We start from the raw sequence: 18,447 nt of genomic DNA, 5'->3' as shown, positions 1-18,447 counted from the left end.
ATTTCAAAGCAATCAGTAAAAGCTTTACGAGATTTACAATTTTGTACAAATAAACATTTACATTTTCACTTATACAGACTGCTCTCTTGGCCCATAACACCTTGTTCTGTCTCTCAAGTGGTGTAGTTCTAAATGAACATCCTACCTGATGGTTAAACTATTTACTAGATGAACTCCCCTCTTTCCTCCAGATGAAGGGCCCCTATTATAACACTTAACTGTCTTATAACTTAAATGTTCAATTAAGTGAGAAAAAATATAAAGTTGCAGAGGAAACAGGACTCTCTAAGAACTGGGAAATCACTCACAACCCTGTGGCTCCAGAGACAGAGAAGGATGGGATAAGTTGATGAAAAATATTTTCAAACAATTCTTTGCTTGTGACAAACCAGGGTATTTAATACCAGTCATCAGCTATTACCAATGACATCAGGCTAGGCCCCAACGTGTAATACATGATTTCAAAATGGCAACAAATAAACTTAAATGTTTCCATCGTGTGAAAATATAAACATGAAATATAATCGTACAAATTCTTAATAATAAATACTGAACCTACCTACAATGACTACTACAGGAAACTTGGGGCTCTCGGAGGGGAGAAATTAAACTCTAACACACCAAATGCAAAATTACATTAACAAAGAAATACACGGAAAGCAACAATGACAGGTAAAACAGTTTTTAAAAAAGTAAAAAAGACTCAATATGAGGAAGCAAAGTTTAACTAGAATCGAAATAAAATCATTTAAGCTGGCTTTATAGCTGAACTTGAAAGGCGGATACTACTACAAAAATTCTAAAACGTTTTTCTCATTAACTTAATAAAAACATAAAAAATACAAAACCAAAATATATCAAGTGAGCATGTAAATGGAATACTGTCCCTCCCACAAAAGTACGATTATAGGCCCCAGCCTCACAGCTTTATATGAAGCGAACCCATCTGACATGATACTATATGCCTCTGCTACATACTCTTCTACTATGAAATAAAGACACCCTTACTACAGTTTATCATCATTACAATCCCCACCACAAACAGCTGATAAAGAAACCCAATTACCAACAACTCTATGCCACCTACCACTCTTCCTCTTACTGAAGCTCAACTCATCTATTTCTAAGATCACCGACCCCCCACCCCCTTTATAAAAAACAACCCCGATACCAAATGAATTTTCCACACACATCTGTAGAATAAAACAAATCAATTACTATGCTTGCAGAAACACCCATTTCATGGAAGACGTATGTCACTGATGACTGATAACAAAAACGGGTATGTCAACATAATAATGCTTAAGTGCTGAATCTCGACCTCCCAACCCAAGTTCCGCATCTGATGGACACCCACAAGTTATCTCCAAGGCACTTCAACATGTATCCATTGGAATGTGTGACATTTAAAATATTCCCCATCACTCAACATCTGCAAAAATTTAATGGCCAATTTAACATACCCCAAATCACACTACTTCATTCAACTATTGAAGATTAATTTCGGATTCATGTTGCAAGAAATAACACATCACAATCACAACAAAAATAACCAACTAATCAAACAAGTCTTATACCGCAGATTACATACAATATGAAAAACAAGTGAATATACCATACAAATGAAAGAAAAAATACATATGTCACACAGTTACAAGAAACAAAACAACTTTCAGCCACTAAAAGGAACATTTCAAGAACAAAATCTGTTCACCAACAATTCAAAGTAAGCATAAATTGCACATATAATTCACATCTCGTGTAAATTGCAATCACATTTTTCTGCAGTTACTGAGACAACCATAACTAATATTTAACATCTGAAAGTTTGCATGTTTAGCGTCATAGGCACATTGTCACATCTCAAAAGTGAGGAGTGGTACTGAACATTCGAATTAGCCCCTTAGCTGTATCAGTAAAACAAAATGTTAAATAATTTCTTGGTTGAAATCTTGTAAGTACTGTTAGTTCTGAAGTGTCATGTTACATGCAACTGCAGAAAAAATGAGTGTATGTTTACAAAATTTTTGACAACAAAGCAGGAGAAGCAAATATACAACTTCATTCACACAATTAGGTAACTCAATAACATTGGATTATCTTCTTAATAATGTTGCATTATCTTCTTAATCAGGTTTTTGAGGGATTCAATTAATTTATTACCCAAAAAGTATCTTTCTGAGTTTTTGATCCTCTGTTACAGAGCCTACTCTAAATCCGTAACAGTTCACTGGTATGACTTGCCTATAGTAATAAAACATACAATAATTCCACAGCAATCCAACCCGTGTATCAAGCTGATTCTGTAGTCACAAACAGAGACCCTATTGATGTGTGAGTTTACAATCTCTGCAACACTACTATTACCATCATCCATAGGCCCTACTTAGAGTATATGTATGATAACAGGAGTATATCACACTTTGTGAAAAACTGCATCAGCTCAATAAGTTACACAAATACATCCATTCTGAAATGTAAAAACATCAACTTTCCATGACATGTAGGCAACAAAATTGTAAATGACATCACAAATGGAAAACACAACAATCCAAATTTCTTCCTTCCACATTGAACAATGATAAATGACAAATGACAACACATGATCATTATATGAGTGCAGTGGCTTTTTTGGACACCATTTGTAATTTTCAGTGTAGATCAACAATGTATAATACATAGATATGTGGTACACAGGGCAATCTACACTGAAACCTACAAATCAAATTATAGCTGCAACAAAGACAAAAAAATTACCAGACTGGATGAGATGCATTACACCATGATACATCCATTCCCTTTTCTCTCAAAATCAGCTAGGTATTTATATTGGGGGTGAAGGGACAAGGGTGTTACTCACTGTGGGAACCTAAGTCCATAATTCCCTCCCGCTTTGCAAAACAAGCATTCATAAAAAAGATATCAGATAATGCATGGTCCTAATCCAAGCACTTCACAGTGCTTTGCAGAGTTTAGATGCAGATGGAGAACAATACAGCATCACAACAAACACGCACACTCTAACATGAACATGTGAGCATTTAATAAGAAATGTCATACTATGTTTAATTAATTACATGTTAACATAAAAGAACTATTAACCACACTGGATGTAAATAATTAATTAATCTATATCTGGGAAACATAACCATAAGCCTACATAGGGCCTATATGATCTTCTCAAGTAACAGCAGACTTGTACTAATTATGGATGGCATGGCAAATATCACAATGCAAATTTATCTGCCAATCGTCTATTCTTCAAACAAGTTAAAAATACACAATCCTCATTGATCATACACTTACATAAGGCAGCACAACTTCAGACCTTATCTAATTTCTAATTGATTCATAGGGTCAACCCAACAATATGAAATGCACACAACATTGAATTTGCAGTATGTCCTATGCCCTTGGCATAGATAGTCATACAAATAACAGGCCGGAAACTATGGGTGGCTTTGAATTTCCAAATCACTACCCTCTTCCAAATGTAACAGTTGACAACAAAAGTTACAAGAAATGCTCATTACCTAAATTGTATGTATTCAATCTGAGAAAAATGATTATTGAATCAATTCAGTCATTAAGGGTTGTACTCATTACTAAGTCATTAAGCATGTATAAAGATTAATGGCAAGACACACACTAAAATATGTAATCAGGAAAAATGTAATGGGGAAAGAACAGTCCAGGGTTATCTTTTCTTTATTTCGTTTTCATTTAGAGTGATCACCAGAGAGAACGTCTCTAATTATTACGCTGGCAATAATATGAAAATAATTTACTGTGTGTAAATTGGCGGATACCACAACGAAACGAAAACAAAATAAAAAGTAGAAAAACATGGATTCGTAAGTCAGGCAGCTACTGTTATCAAACAAGGGTATGTTTCAGAAATAAGTATGCTGTTTCTGACGTTTAAAATCCCTGCAGCATTTTTTTTGTTACATTTCGAATAATTTCCAAAACTTAAAAATCTCTAAAAATTATAGTAAGTAGAACACATAGTCACTCGACATACGTTAAAGCAAAGTATTTCAAACAAATTCTTTTATACTTGTTTCATGCTATTACGGTAATAAAATGCGTTTAATACTGTACGTGTTGGGTTAAGATCTAAAGTTTTTGATCCTGACGTATCTATGAAAGCTATCATCTTTGAAACAAGCCATTCGCTTATAGTCAATAAACAGCAGAAGCATGTTTCAAAATAAAACCAAATGCCGAATGTTTACAAACATTATCACCCACCACATTTTATTGACATTTTTTAGAAATTATGTTTCTCTCGAAGTTATGAAGCATGCTGAAGTCATCCCAAACAAAACGCGTAACCCCAAAAAACGCACGTGGCATTGGAAAATAAACAACTCTGCTGATTTCGGGGATACACGAAGCATTTCCTTTTGTAAAGGTAGCAAAACTAAGACAATTTGGCACAGAAGTGTCAGATAGCTTAGGTACAACGTGCTCCAATTGCGAATTAAAAGCGTAGTAACCATGTGCTTTCAGGATTCCCTACATATTTGCGTACGGGTGTTGCTTCAATCCATCACATCGTCAAGACACCAATCACTATGCACATTTTCTCAAGCGTAAGTTCGTGAAGACGCATTAACACAGTGATACGTACCAAATACGACGAATCCTTGAGAGCACTGCGCATTTAAGGGCAGCAGGCGCCCTGGCATTCCTCGCGTCACAGCTCGCAACTCGTGTTTACGCCGAAATGCCGCGCTGTTTCAACTAGAAAATTGCACAACAATTTGTCACAGTCACACTGACAACATTTCACTACACTTATTTTCGGCAAGTTGTTCAGAAACGTCACCCAGGAGAAAAAAATAGGCTACTAGTGGCTTTGCCAAGGGCATGCAGTTCCTCATGCGCAATACCCAACACTTTATTATTCGAGGTCAATGAAACGTAATATCATCAAAAACTTCGTCTTTCTCCGATGAACAATCACACGAATCAGCTATTCAAACTATAAATTATCTTCGTCTGTCCTATAGTGGCACAAGTAACACTCAACGTACAAACTTTTATGAATTAACAGACGGGAAAAATGTGCTAGCACAAAAATCAATAATTCACTACAAGTTATTAAGTCTTACGGGTTTACAGTTTCATCAAAAACATTCACTAAGTAACGCTATTGTCCACAATCTAGCTGCCACTAAAAAAGATAACCACTTGACTTGCATTTTGCTACTATCATTTGCACACGCTACAGCAAAATACTCCTTCACATCCATCTTGAAAAAGGTCATGTGTGTGTACGGGCTGTCGTTGTAAACAAGCGCTGCGCATGCGCTTCACGTGACCACATGCCAGCGTATTAATGCGTCATCCATTGTTAGGGGGACAATTGCTTCAAAACATCAATTATTTTTCTTATTACACTGATTCCAAGTTTACCTCGCGGCAATAAATAGACTGAGAGAAGCCATAAATACGAATCTGTTCGTGATTTTCCATTCAAGAGCCAAGAATACATGCACACATTCATCGATTTCTTGGAATTCGTGGTAGTCATGCCTAATATAAGAAGCGGACGTGTGTTGAAGCTGCGTCCGTAGGTTTATTAGCAGACAGAAACTAAAATTATAGAGGAAAACTGTTATAAACCGTGAAGACTTTGAACTGACAATAATATTCTCAGTCGACAAGGTTTGCTGACTCAACTTCAAGTATGCAGTTGTCATTACTCAAGGAATGCATCATGTCTTCAAAAATAAGGCTCTGCCAAATAAGAAGTCAGTATTGGAATTAGTTTAGGTAAAAGCGATAAGTAGCATTTGTGTCGTAGTGTCCCCTATAACAAGCAACTTCATGCAGTTTAAGGCCGAAATTCTGAGCTCCAAAGTATGACGCAAACGCTGCGATAAAGCTAAGATTGTGTCAACCTGCTGTGATGATATAGTCTGCAACTGCCAAAATTGCACATTTACTTTGTGTACTGGTAAATTTATCCACACTTATTTCACTAACAAATTCAAGGAAATGAAATATACATCGGATTCAAGAAAAAGAAAATTCTAAAATAGTTTTAAACTGCTGACAAGGTTTATAGCAGGAATAGATGAAAATATCCGTGGCGACGCTCTTTGAATAAACGCTTGATGAAGCTCTTGTCACGTCAGATTTGTATTCAATCTCGGAATATGCCTACAAATCTGACGCGGCGAAAACTCCTTGTAGCATTTGTTCATATTATATTTACCGCACACGTTAGGCAAATTACATGATAAAAGCGCTTTCGAAGCTTCTGCTTATTAAGATCTCGTGGCGCTTTATATGAAATATGAATGTAGGGCATTTTGATCTAGTTTAGTAGGTTGTTGTGAATGTCTCTACATTGTAGTTTTCAGCATGTGTGGTCACACAAAAGTAGTTACTTTTCATGTGCGTCAGCAATTATTTATGTTTCAACAGCACTTCATGGTATCCATGTAATGTTATGGAGTGTAAGAATTAATTCACGCGTTATAGAGCACAAGAGCATGTTCATTATTACAAAATACTCCTGTTGCCAACAGGAAGAAACCGGCATCCTAAAAGGCGTCACTCAGGCTCACCCACAAGTCTGTGGGAAACGGGATGGAGTGGGGGGGGGTTCAGTGTGTGTGTGTGTGGGGGGGGGGGGGGGGGGGGGGAGGCGGCAGCTGCCACTAGTGAGAATTAATTTAGTTTACGAATTAGAAATAGGGCCTGTAAGCGCAGGATCAGGATTTTTAAGACGGAAAATTAGTATTAAAATAACCTGAGAATACCGATACATTACGTAAAAATGATATAAATAATGAAACATGTAAAGTGGGTTAGAAAAGTAACTAGAGTAACGATAAACTTCACGCAACGTGAAACTGAAATTATAATCGCTATGTTTGTTTAGGAAATTTTATTGTTTGTAAGCGTACGAAAATGGTTGCAGGAACGTCTTGCAATAGAACTAGTGCAGTGTACGACGGTCAGCATGCAGAGGTTCTCGGAAGTGAGGGAACGTCTGTTGCTGAACATGTTGTAGGACAATTTTTCTGCATTTGCTGAAACAACTGTAGCGTGCACTTTGATAGTTTCCTCTAGTTCAGGCTTGTCATACATCCCTGAAAACAGGGGCAAAATAAGAAATAAAGTTAATTTGTGAAATAATTTCCCTTCAAGACCTTCATTTTAATTTGTGCTTCGTGCAATTTCTGTCAGTTAATGGGACACCCTTTCTTAAATACCCACATTTTCATTTTAGCATGTTATCGTTAATTACTTAAGTAATTTACACAAAATATATTTTTGTTGTATAAATATATCAGCTGAGATTTTTACACAGTGCTGTGGTTATTCATCAATGATAATTTCACAACTACCACCTCTAGCTCCAACAAACCAATTGTGCACACCTCGACTCCAATAGAACCAGCTCAGATACATTCAATCCACATCTACATAGATACTCCGCAAGTCACAGTCAGGAGCGTGGCGGAAGGTACCTTGTACCATTACTTGTCATTTCCTCCCCTGTTCCACTCGCAAGTAGGGCGAGGGAGAAACAACTGTCTGTACGCCGGCGTATGAGCCCTAATTTCTCGTATCTTATCATCGAGGTCCTTACGCGAGATGTATGCTCGCGGCAGCAGCATCGTTTGGCAGTCACCTTCAAATGCCGGTTCTCTAAATTTTCTCAAAAGTGTTTCTCGAAAAGAATACCGCGTTCCCTCCCGGGATTCCCATTTGAGTTCCTGAAGCAACTCCGTAACACATTTTGTTCGGACCTACCGATAACAAATCTAGCAGCCCTCCTTTGAATTGCTTCGATATCTTCCTTCAATCTGCCATGGTACGGATCCCAAACATTCAAACAGTTCTCAAGAACAGGTTGCACCAGCGCCCTATATGCGGTCTTAATAGGCGAACCACTCTTTCCTAAAATTCTCCCAATCAACGGAAGTCGGCCAATTGCCTTCTCTAGCACAGTTTTCACATGCTCGTTCCACCTCATATCGCTTTGCAACGTTACGCTTAGATATTTAAACGGCGTGACTGTGTCAAGCTGGACACTAGTAATACGGTATCCGAACATTACGAGCTTGTTCTTCCTACTCATCCGCATTAACTTATATTTTTCCACATTTAGCGCTAGCTGCCATTCATCACACCAAATGGAAATTTTGTCGAAGTCATCTTCTGTCCTCCTACAGTCACTCAACTTCGACACCTTACCGTACACCACAGCATCATCAGCAACAACCGCAGACAGCTGCTCACCCTGCCCGCCAAAGCATTTATGTATATAGAGACCAACAGCGGTCCTATCACTCTTCCCTGGGGCACCCCTGACGATACCCTTGTCTCTGATGAACACTCACAGTCGAGGACAATATACTGGGTTCTATTATTTAATAAGTCTTAGAGCCACACACATATCTGTGAACTTATTCCATATGATCGTGCCTTCGTTAGTAGTTTGCAATGGGACACCGTGTCAAATGCTTTCCCGAAATGTAGAAAAATGGAATCTGCCTGTTGCCCTTCATCCATAGTTCTCAGTATATCATTTAAGAAAAGGGCAAGCTGAGCTTCCCACGAGCGATGCTTTCTAAAACCGCGCTGATTCGTGGACATAAGCTTCTTAGCCTCAAGAAAGTTTATTATATTCGATCTGAGAATGTGTTCAAGGATTATACAGCAAACAGAAGTTAGGGATATTGAACTCTAATTTTGCGAGTCTGTTCTTTTATCTTTCTTCTATGCTGGAGTCAACTGCGTTTTTTTCCAGTCGCGTGGGACTTCGTGCTGGGCGAGAGATTCAAGATAAATACAAGCTAGGTAAGGTACCAATGCCGTAGAGTACTCTTTGTAAAATTGAACTGGGATTCCATCCGGAGCCGCTAATTTATTTGTTTTTGAATCTTTAAGTTGCTTCTCTACACCGGGTATGCATATTCCTATGTCGTCCATATGGGACTCTGTACGATGATCAGTGTTTGTACGGTGCTCCTTCGTGAACGATTTCTTGGACGTGAAATGTAAAACTTCGGCTTTCGTCTTGCTATCTTCAACTGCCACACCAGACTGGTCAACAAAGGACTGAATAGAAGCCTTAGACCCGCTTAGCGATTTTACATACGACCAGAATTTTCTAGGGCTCTCTGCCAGACCTTTTGCCGAGGTGTGAAGGTGGTGGTAGTTGTATGCCTCGTTGATAGATATTTTCACAGACGCACAAATCTCTAACATTCACTTGTCGTTGTTTGTGCATCCCGTTTTGAACCTAGAGTGCAACAACCTCTGCTTCCTCAGCATCTTACGAATTTCGTTATTAAACGTTGGGTCCTTTTTTCACTTACTAGGCACGTAACTCTTCAGACCACGATTTACAGCCTGCTTAAACTTTCACCATAATTCCTCTACATCCATCTTACTGGTATTAAGCGATGCCAATTCACTGTCTAAGTAACTTTTTAGTAACTGCTTCTTGACTGATTTATTAACTTTCATAAACGTCATGATCGCTTATCTCCGTTTCTGTGCTGACATTGTCGATAAGGTCCGGCCTATTTGTAGCTACAAAGTCTAAGATACTTCCGCTGCGTGTGGGCCGACGAGCTAATCCTGTCAGAGACAGCAATGGACCTGGAAGAGCAGCTGAACGGAATGGACATGGTCTTGAAAGGAGAATATAACATGAACATCAACAAAAGCAAAACGAGAACAATAGAATGTAGTCGAATTAAATCAGGTGATGCTGCGGGAATTAGATTAGGAAATGAGACACTCAAAGTAGTAAATGAGTATTGCTATTTGGGGAGCAAAATAACTGATGATGGCCGAAGTAGAGAGGATATAAAATGTAGACTGGCAATGGAGAGGAAAGCGTTTCTGAAGAAGAGAAATTTGTTAACATCGAGTACAGATTTAAGTGTCAGGAAGTCGTTTCTGAAAGTATTTGTATGGAGTGTAGGCATGTATGGAAGTGAAACATGGACGATAAATAGTTTAGCCAAGAAGAGAATAGAAGCTTTCGAAATGTGGTGCTACATAAGAATGCTGAAGATTAGGTGGGAAGATCACATAACTAATGAGGAGGTATTGAATAGAATTGGAGAGAAGAGAAACTTGTGGCACAACGTGAGTAGAAGAAGGGATCGGTTAGTAGGGCATATTCTGAGGCATCAACGGATCACCAATTTAATATTGGAGGGCAGCGTGGAGGGCAGAAATCGTAGAGGGAGACCAAGAGATGAATACACTAAACAGATTCAGAAGGATGTATGTTGCAGTAGGTACTGGGAGATGGAGAATCTTGCACAGGATAGAGTAGCGTGGAGAGCTGCATCAAACCAGTCTCTGGACTGAAGACCACAACAACAACAACCGTAGACTTTCTTTGAATGACTCTAGAACTGCCACAGTGGAATCGGGTGTCCGGTAAAAACGTCTAACAATTAACTTGGTTTCACTTACACCTGCTACACTCGACCAGACGAGTTCACTGTCACACTCAACTTCGACCTCAACAGAGAAAATACTTTTGTCAGCTGCAAAAACTCCCCCTCCTTTGGCCTCTAATCTGTCTTTCCGATATATGTTCCACGACTCGCTAAATATCTCAGAGCATTCCACTTCGGGTTTCAGCCACCTCTTAGTCCCAAGAATAATTTGAGCGCGAGAACTTTCCTGGAGGGTAGTCAATTCGGGAACTTTATTACGAATATTTCGACAGTTTAGTGATAAAACTGTGACAGTCGAAGTGTCTTTATTCTGAAAGCTGTTTGACTTCCACATAAGCAGAAAATTCAGAATGAAATTTACTGTCTTTAGAACCGAAATAAATGTTTATATTGCTTTCGTAATGACTTAAAATGTGATACTAACAGTGCTTAAACCAGATTTATGATTACTAGGATACCTTGTAGAACTTTCCCGGTCCAAGTGCTTTACGTTTCTTTCACACAGAATATAGCAGATTATCGATGGAGATACAGATTGTTAAGCTAGTACTCGGTCTCCGGTATTCAACTAAGATTTTCTACAGTAAAACAGGAAAAAAATCCATGCATTCACTGTTCTATAACTGGGTTAAAGCTTCCATTTAAAAACATCCGTTTTCTTCATCGATAACAGTATTTAATGCTACCATGTCTAGTAATGAGATGAAATATTCAGTTTCATTACATGTCTTTCATCTACTGCTACATGAAGGGTTTGGTTCTGGCAGGATGTCATCGACTGTTGTTTTACTCTAAGTAAGGAAACGGCACTCAAAATAAGCAGGATTGTTTATAAAACGATCCATTTATTCCTGAGAAATATGTTTACGCATTTGTTTCTGGTCAGCAGTCAACAAATGTGGCACCTGTCTTCCACAAAGGATTCTGGTAGTTGATTCTTCATGTAAAATATCGGAGCAAACCACCGCACCTCTATTCGCCTACTCTCCGATATCTTGTCGCGCACTTTCTTGACGTTATCACCTATTCTTGAATTTTTGGACGTATTGCAATGGATTATTTCCAGGAGCAATATGGCCGTACTAGAATCCAGTTGCCCAATTTTTAACCACCGAGACTGACCCTCACCAACATTAGATAAACTTCGATGTAAAATAAAATGAGAAATCAGCGTTTGTAATTCTTTTATCAAAGAAAAAATTGAGTCGGTACTGGTATTATATCACAACTTGTCCTCTGAGGTACATATCAAATGAGGTTTGTGACTGGATGTTGGATATCTTGGAAGGGAGGACGCGCCATGCTGTCTTGAACGGAGACAGATGTAGTAGTAAGTTTAGACGTGTCCCAGGGAAGCCTGTTGGGTCCATTACTGTACATAATAATGACCTGCAACACAAGACCAACAGAAACCTCAGTTTTGTATCAGTAATCAAGTACTATCTGAAAAATCTGCACAAATATTCAGCAGAAGTTTGATAACATTCCTGTCTGGTGCAAATATTAGCAGTTTGCTACATATTTCTGTGTTCAGAGATATAGAACCATGTATTCCACAAAACGTGAAATGTGGTACCCTAAGACTACAATATCAATGAATCACAATTGGAATCAATCAATTCATACAAATACCCCAATTCGTAGGGGTAATTAAACGGAATGATCACGTAGACTCAGTTGTAGATAAAGCAAGTGACAGACTTAAATTCATTGGTATAAAACTAGTGAAATGCTTTGAGTTTAATAAATCATTCACACGGGCGGATTATATAGACATATCATCGTTCGACCGACATACAGCCTCCCATATGGAGGACAAAGGCATCCCTGGCGTTGAAAAGGAAATGAAAGAGTTGAAAACAAATACACTGACGGGAATAACTGCAATACCAAAAAATAATTAATGTAGAGTAACGAAATTTTGGGAATACATTTGTCTCAGAAACATACGAGGGTTATTCAATAATTAAAGAGACAAATTGGTCTGGGGAAAAAAACTGTTAGTTCGGCAAATTTGGTACTTTTATCACTTTAAGGTGGCATCACTGGGATGATCCCCGATCAGCTGAAGTATCAATACTGTTTTGTTTCTAACCTCAAAAATACATTTCAAGATGGCGAGTTTGCTAGAAATGTCCACATTAGTTGAACAACGTTCTGTTATTCGTTTTTTCTTGCTGAAGGCGAGAAACCAGTGAATATATACTATTAGAAAGTCTAAAGTTTATGGTGAAGGTTGTTTTAATAGTGCAAATTTTTACAAGTTGGTAGAGCAATTAAAAAATAGTCGCGACTCAGTGACTGACGAACACAGTTCTGGCTGACCAGTTGCAGTTTCAACTCCCTCACTTGAAAGTAGAATTGATGACATTATTCGTGCCGACCGCGGTGTGACTGTGGAAATGGTAGTTGATAAGGTTCAAGTTAGTACTGGTACAGATCATAATTTTATCTGTGACTAGCTGAAGTACCGCAAAACATGTGCAAGAGGGGTCCCCAAGGAGTTGACACAGCTACACAAGGAAACAAGGTTGAGAGTATGCACAGAGGTAAAGGAACGTTATGAAAGAGAATGTGAGCACTTCCTCAATAAAATTTTAGCTTTTGATGAAGTTTGGGTTCACTGTTATGAGGCAGCATCAAAAAGATAAAGCATAGAGTAGAAGCACACCAACTCACATTCAAGAAAAAATTCAAAGCCCAAGCATCAGCAGGAAATTTCATGTTGACTGTATTTTTGGGTGCTGAAAGTCCAGTTTTTTGTGATTATCTCGAAGAGCAGCGTACAATGAACAGCCAATACTACTCGGATTTGCTTTTAAACAAGGTGAAGCCAGCCATGAGAGAGAGGTTGTGGATCTCAGAGGACAGGTGTAATTCTCCAGCAAGGCAACACACGTCCTCATATTGCTCTTCTAACCTATGAAACCATCGACAAAATGGGCTGGGAAGTACTGCCTCACCCTCCCCCCCCCCCCCCCCTTACAGTCCTGCTCTGATTTAGCGCCTAGTGAATTCCATTGGTCTGGTACACTGAAGAAGGCATTACGTGGGAAGAGGTTCCAGGACAATGAGGAAGTGAAAAAGTTTGTGGGAAATTGGTTCAAACATCAAGATAAAGAGTTATTTGCAGCCAGATTAGGAAAGCTTGTATCCCGTTGGAACAAGTGCATAAAGGTTCAAGGGGATTATGTTGAAAAAGTGTTGATTTGCAAAAATAAACACTTTTTTTCCAGGCCAATTTGTCTCTTTAATTGCTGAATGACCATGGTATTTAAATGATTAACATAGTGAGGTTAATATAAGTGCGAGATAAATAGATGCAAATTTGTGAAATTCTGGTACATTAATAACAAGTGTAGCTGTCAGAACGGCCGGCCGTCGTGACACTAGGCGTGTCAGTCTGGACCGCGCGACTGCTACAGTCGCAGGTTCGAATCCTGCCTCGGGCATGGATGTGTGTGATATCCTTAAGTTAATTAGGTTTAAGTAGTTCTAAGTTCTAGGGGACTGATGACCTCAGAAGTTAAGTCCCATAGTGTTCAGAGCCATTTGAACCATTTTGAACTGTCATAATGTTGAATGCAAGGGCGTAGAGATGCCTGTATTGTGTTGTACAGGTGCCGGATTTCAATTTGTGGGATGGGGTTCCATGCCTGTTGTACTTGGTGGGTCATTGCAAGGACCGTTAATGCTGTTTGTGGATGACGTTGGAGTCGTCGTCCTATGATACCCCATACGTGATCCATTGGAGACAGATCAGGCAGCATTTCTACACTCTGTAGGGCATGTTGGGTTACTACAGGAGTATATGGGCAAGCGTTATCCTGTTGGAGAACGCCCCGTGGAATGCTGTTCATAAATGACACCACAACTGGTCGAATTATCAGACTGACGTACAATTTTGTAGTCAGGATGCGTGGGATAACCATGAGAGTGTGCCAGCTGTCATATGAAATCACACCCCAGACGATAACTCCATGTGCAGGTCCATTGTGTCTAGGCTGCTGACAGGTTGGGTGCAGGTTCTCAACTGGTCTGCTTCTAACCAACACACGACACTGTGCTCCACATGTTAGCCCTGTATTTAGCCATATTTGTAATTTTTCCTTTAGGAATGGTCAGTTTCCTGAGCTACTGAAGTTCTCAGTAGTAAAGCAGCTTTATAAAAAGGGAGAAAGGGATAATGTAGATAGTTTTAGATCTATCTCTATGCTATCAGTGTTTGCAGAAGTTATCGAAAAGGCTGTGTATGTAAGGTTAATTGACCATTTTATATCACACGATTTGCTGTCAAATGTACAGTTCGGCTTTAGAAGTCGTTTAACAACTGAGAATGCTATATTCTCTTTTCTCTGTGAGGTACTGGATGGGCTGACAAAAAGTTTCGAACGCTTGGCGTATTTTTTGATTTAACTAAGGCATTTGACTGTGTTGAGCACAAAATATTGCTCCAGAAGTTGGACCATTACGGAATAAGGGGAGTAGCTCACAATTGGTTCACCTTCTACTTTAGCAACAGGCAGCAAAAGGTCATTATTTACAATATTGATAACGGCTGTGATGTGGGATCTGAGTGGGGTACTGTCAAATGGGGGGTGCCCCATGGATCAGTGTTGGGACCGTTCCTGTTCCTTATTTATATAAATGATATCCCCTCTAGTATTATGGGTAACTCTAAAATATTTCTGTTTGCTGATGACACTAGCTTGGTAGTAAAGGATGTTGTGTGCAACATTGACTCGGTTTCAAATAGTGCAGCACATGATCTCAGTTCACGGCTTGTAGAAAATAAACTAACGTTAAATCACAGTAAGACTCAGTTTTTACAGTTTTTAACACACAATTCAACAAAACCCGACGTTTTAATCTCACAGAACGGGCATATGATTAGTGAAACTGAACAGTTCAAATTTCTAGGTGTTCATAGTAAGCTGTCGTGGAAAGCCCACGTTCAGGATCTTGTTCAAAGACTTAATACTGTCATTTTTACTATTCGAACGGTATCAAAAGTGAGTGATACTTCGACACGTGAATTAGTCTACTTTGCTTATTTTCATTCACTATTGTCGTATGGTATTATATTTTGGGGTAACTCTTCCCATTCTAGAAGGATATTTTTGGCTCAGAAACGGGCGGTTCGGGCAATAAGTAGTGTGAGTTCACGAACCTCTTGTCGACCTCTGTTCACGAGTTTGGGTATTTTGACATTGGCCTCTCAATATGTATATTCCTTATTGTCGTTTCTTGGTGTCAATATTAGTTTATTCCCAAGAATAAGCAGCTTTCACTCGGTTAATACTAGGCAGAAATAAAACCTCCATTTGGATCGGGCTTCCTTAACTCTTGTGCAAAAAGGTGTGCAGCATACTGCTGCATCCCTTTTCAATAAGCTGCTACTCGAATTAAAAAATCTTAGCAATAATCCACGCGCTTTCAAATCGAAACTGAAGAGTTTCCTCATGGGTCACTCCTTCTATTCTGTCGAGGAGTTCCTTGAAAAATTAAGCTGATTCTTATTGTATTGCTGATAGCGTTTACTTAAACTTATGGACTGACTTTTTTCAGGTTCATGAATATTTATTTTTATCTGTTTATTACTTTTATGGTGTAAGTTCATGTACTGACACGTTCCATGACCATGAAGGTTTGCTCCTCAATTTGGTCCTACGGAACTTGACGTGTAAATAAAATAAAATAAACGACGATCCTGACACCGAGACACAACCAGTTTTCATCATACAAAACAACAAACCATCATGCTGCCCTCCAGTGAGCAGAAATCGCAAATGGCGGTGGTTTCGGATCAGTCGAATGCACGCTACAGGGCTTCTGGGTCGGAACTATACTTGAAGTAGCCTATTTGAAAGGATTTGCTTTGTCAGTGTGGTGCCTACTGCTGCACAAATTGCTACTGCAGATGTAGTACGATGCGCCTGTGCCATAACGCCGAACACGATGGTCTTTCCACTCGGTAGTGCCGCGTGACTGTCCCGTGACCGGTGTTCTTGCGGCTGTACGTTCTCGCGACCACCGCTGCCAGCGATCATTTACAGTGGCTACATACCTGCCAAGTTTTTCTGCAGTATCGCAGAAGTAACATTCAGCTTTTCACAACCTTATTACACGACCTCGTTCAAACTTGGAGATATTGATAATGGCGTCATTGTCGCCTTAAAGGCATTCTTGACTAACATCAACTCATCGCGTCCAATCACAACGATAACTGACGCTCACGATCACTGCAGCGTGTATTTAAAGCAAAACTGATTTGCGTTATCATAGCGGCGCTACTAGAGCCACTGGTGCGAAATCTAGGTAGACATCACCTTTCAGGTGTAGAAACACGTCTGACAACTTTCGTTTTTGTCGCACAACTCCTTCTTGGTGTTACGATTTTTCTTCCGGCAGTATAAGTGTCCATGTCGGGATGGAATCAAATGGTTCAAATGGTTCTAAGCACTATGGGACTTAACATCCAAGGTCATCAATCCCCTAGACTTAGAACTACTTAAACCTAACTAGCCGCCCGGTTGGCCGTGCGGGAAGGAGCGCCTGGTCCCCGGCACGAATCCGCCCGGCGGATGGTTTTTAGGCGGTTTTCCATCTGCCTCGGCGAATGCGGGCTGGTTCCCCTTATTCCGCCTCAGTTATGTCGGCGATTGCTGCACTCGTGTGAGACGATCCCTGGGAGGGGGGGGGGGGGGGCACAGAGGGGCCAAACCGCACAATAACTCTGGGTTCGGTGTGGGACGGCGGAGGGGTGAAGTGGACTGCGGTAGTAGTCGTGAGGTTGTGGACCACTGCGGCTGCGGCGGGGACGGAGCCTCTCCCTCGTTTTTAGGTCCCCGGTTCATATACAATAGAATACAATACAAACCTAACTAACCTAAGGACATCACACACATCCATGCCCGAGGTAGGATTCGAACCTGCGACCGTAGCGGCCACGCGGTTCCAGACTGAAGCGCCTAGAACCCCTCGGCCACACCGTCGGCTACGTTGTACTGGACTGCGGGTGCTCATCAGAGACGAGGCAATTGTCAGCAATGACGCTGGGAAGTGTGATAGGGCGGCTCTTTTTCTCTGTATACGTGAACCACCTGATAGACAGGGTGAGCAACAATCAGTGACTGTTTGTTGATGATGCTGTAGTAAACTATCCAGAGGAAATCTATAAACAAAGTTTCAAGAACCCGCTTTAAATAGGGATATACTACAACCCCCAACGTATCGCTCACACAGGGATCGTGAGGATAAGATTAGAATAATTACTGCACGCACAGAGGCATTGAAACAATCATTCTTCCCACGCCCCATACGTGAAGGGAACAGGAAGAAACCCTGATAACTGGTACAATAATTTTTCCAGTAATGATATCAGCACAGCAATCTATTACATCATTTTATGTTGTCTTACTGATATAACGGACATTTTTTGAGAGCGACTGCACGTGTTGTATAAATATTTCATCGTCTGCGTCCATTCGAAATTTCAGTAAAGCACGAAAGTTAACCGCTGAAGTAAAATTCCAATGATTCGCTGTGCCATGCCTTTCATAGTGGTTTGCAGTGTATAGATGTACATGTACGGGGAAGTGTGGTCGCTGACAATAGGAGGATACAGGACGTCTTAGACAAAATTCCTATTTGGTATGACGATATAATGAATAGCAGCTTAGTCTAAATACAGAAATACGTAAGTTACTGCCGATGTTTAGGAAAATAAACCTGTAATTAGGGGCGGATTTAGAATATTTTTCTCGGTGGGGCGCACAAGCTTTCACGTCAATAATTATCCACGTCACATCAGTGCACAGTATACCTGTCTATGAAAGGGTATCTCTATGTTAATGTCAAGATGGTCTTCACGAGGAATTTGTAATAAATTTAAATCAACTGAACTCGTTTAATTACGGAGACGCAAGCTAAGAAAACATTTTATACAAGGTGTTACACAAAGGTACGGCTAAACTTTCAGGGGACATTCCTC

General features: G+C 39.8%; 1 protein-coding gene across 5 annotated transcripts in view; it reads right to left on the bottom strand.

Moving 5' to 3' along the window:
- Window positions 1-5,307, bottom strand: part of LOC126334930 (insulin receptor substrate 1) — a 211,636-nt gene extending 206,329 nt beyond the window's left edge. For 3 of the 5 annotated variants that reach the window (XM_049997664.1, XM_049997666.1, XM_049997667.1), the window contains exon 1: window positions 4,637-5,307. The gene's annotated coding sequence lies outside the window, so the exon portion shown is untranslated. Of the gene's footprint in view, window positions 1-4,502 lie in introns of all 5 variants that reach the window. The other 2 variants (XM_049997665.1, XM_049997663.1) reach the window with 2 other exon arrangements.
- Between the last annotated feature and the right edge of the window lie 13,140 nt (window positions 5,308-18,447).

The sequence above is a fragment of the Schistocerca gregaria genome, chromosome 2 (genome assembly GCF_023897955.1).
Source record: "Schistocerca gregaria isolate iqSchGreg1 chromosome 2, iqSchGreg1.2, whole genome shotgun sequence".
Taxonomy (NCBI): Eukaryota; Metazoa; Arthropoda; class Insecta; order Orthoptera; family Acrididae; genus Schistocerca; species Schistocerca gregaria.
Note: the sequence above shows the minus strand (reverse complement) of the source record. Positions and strands in the feature narration are given on the sequence as shown.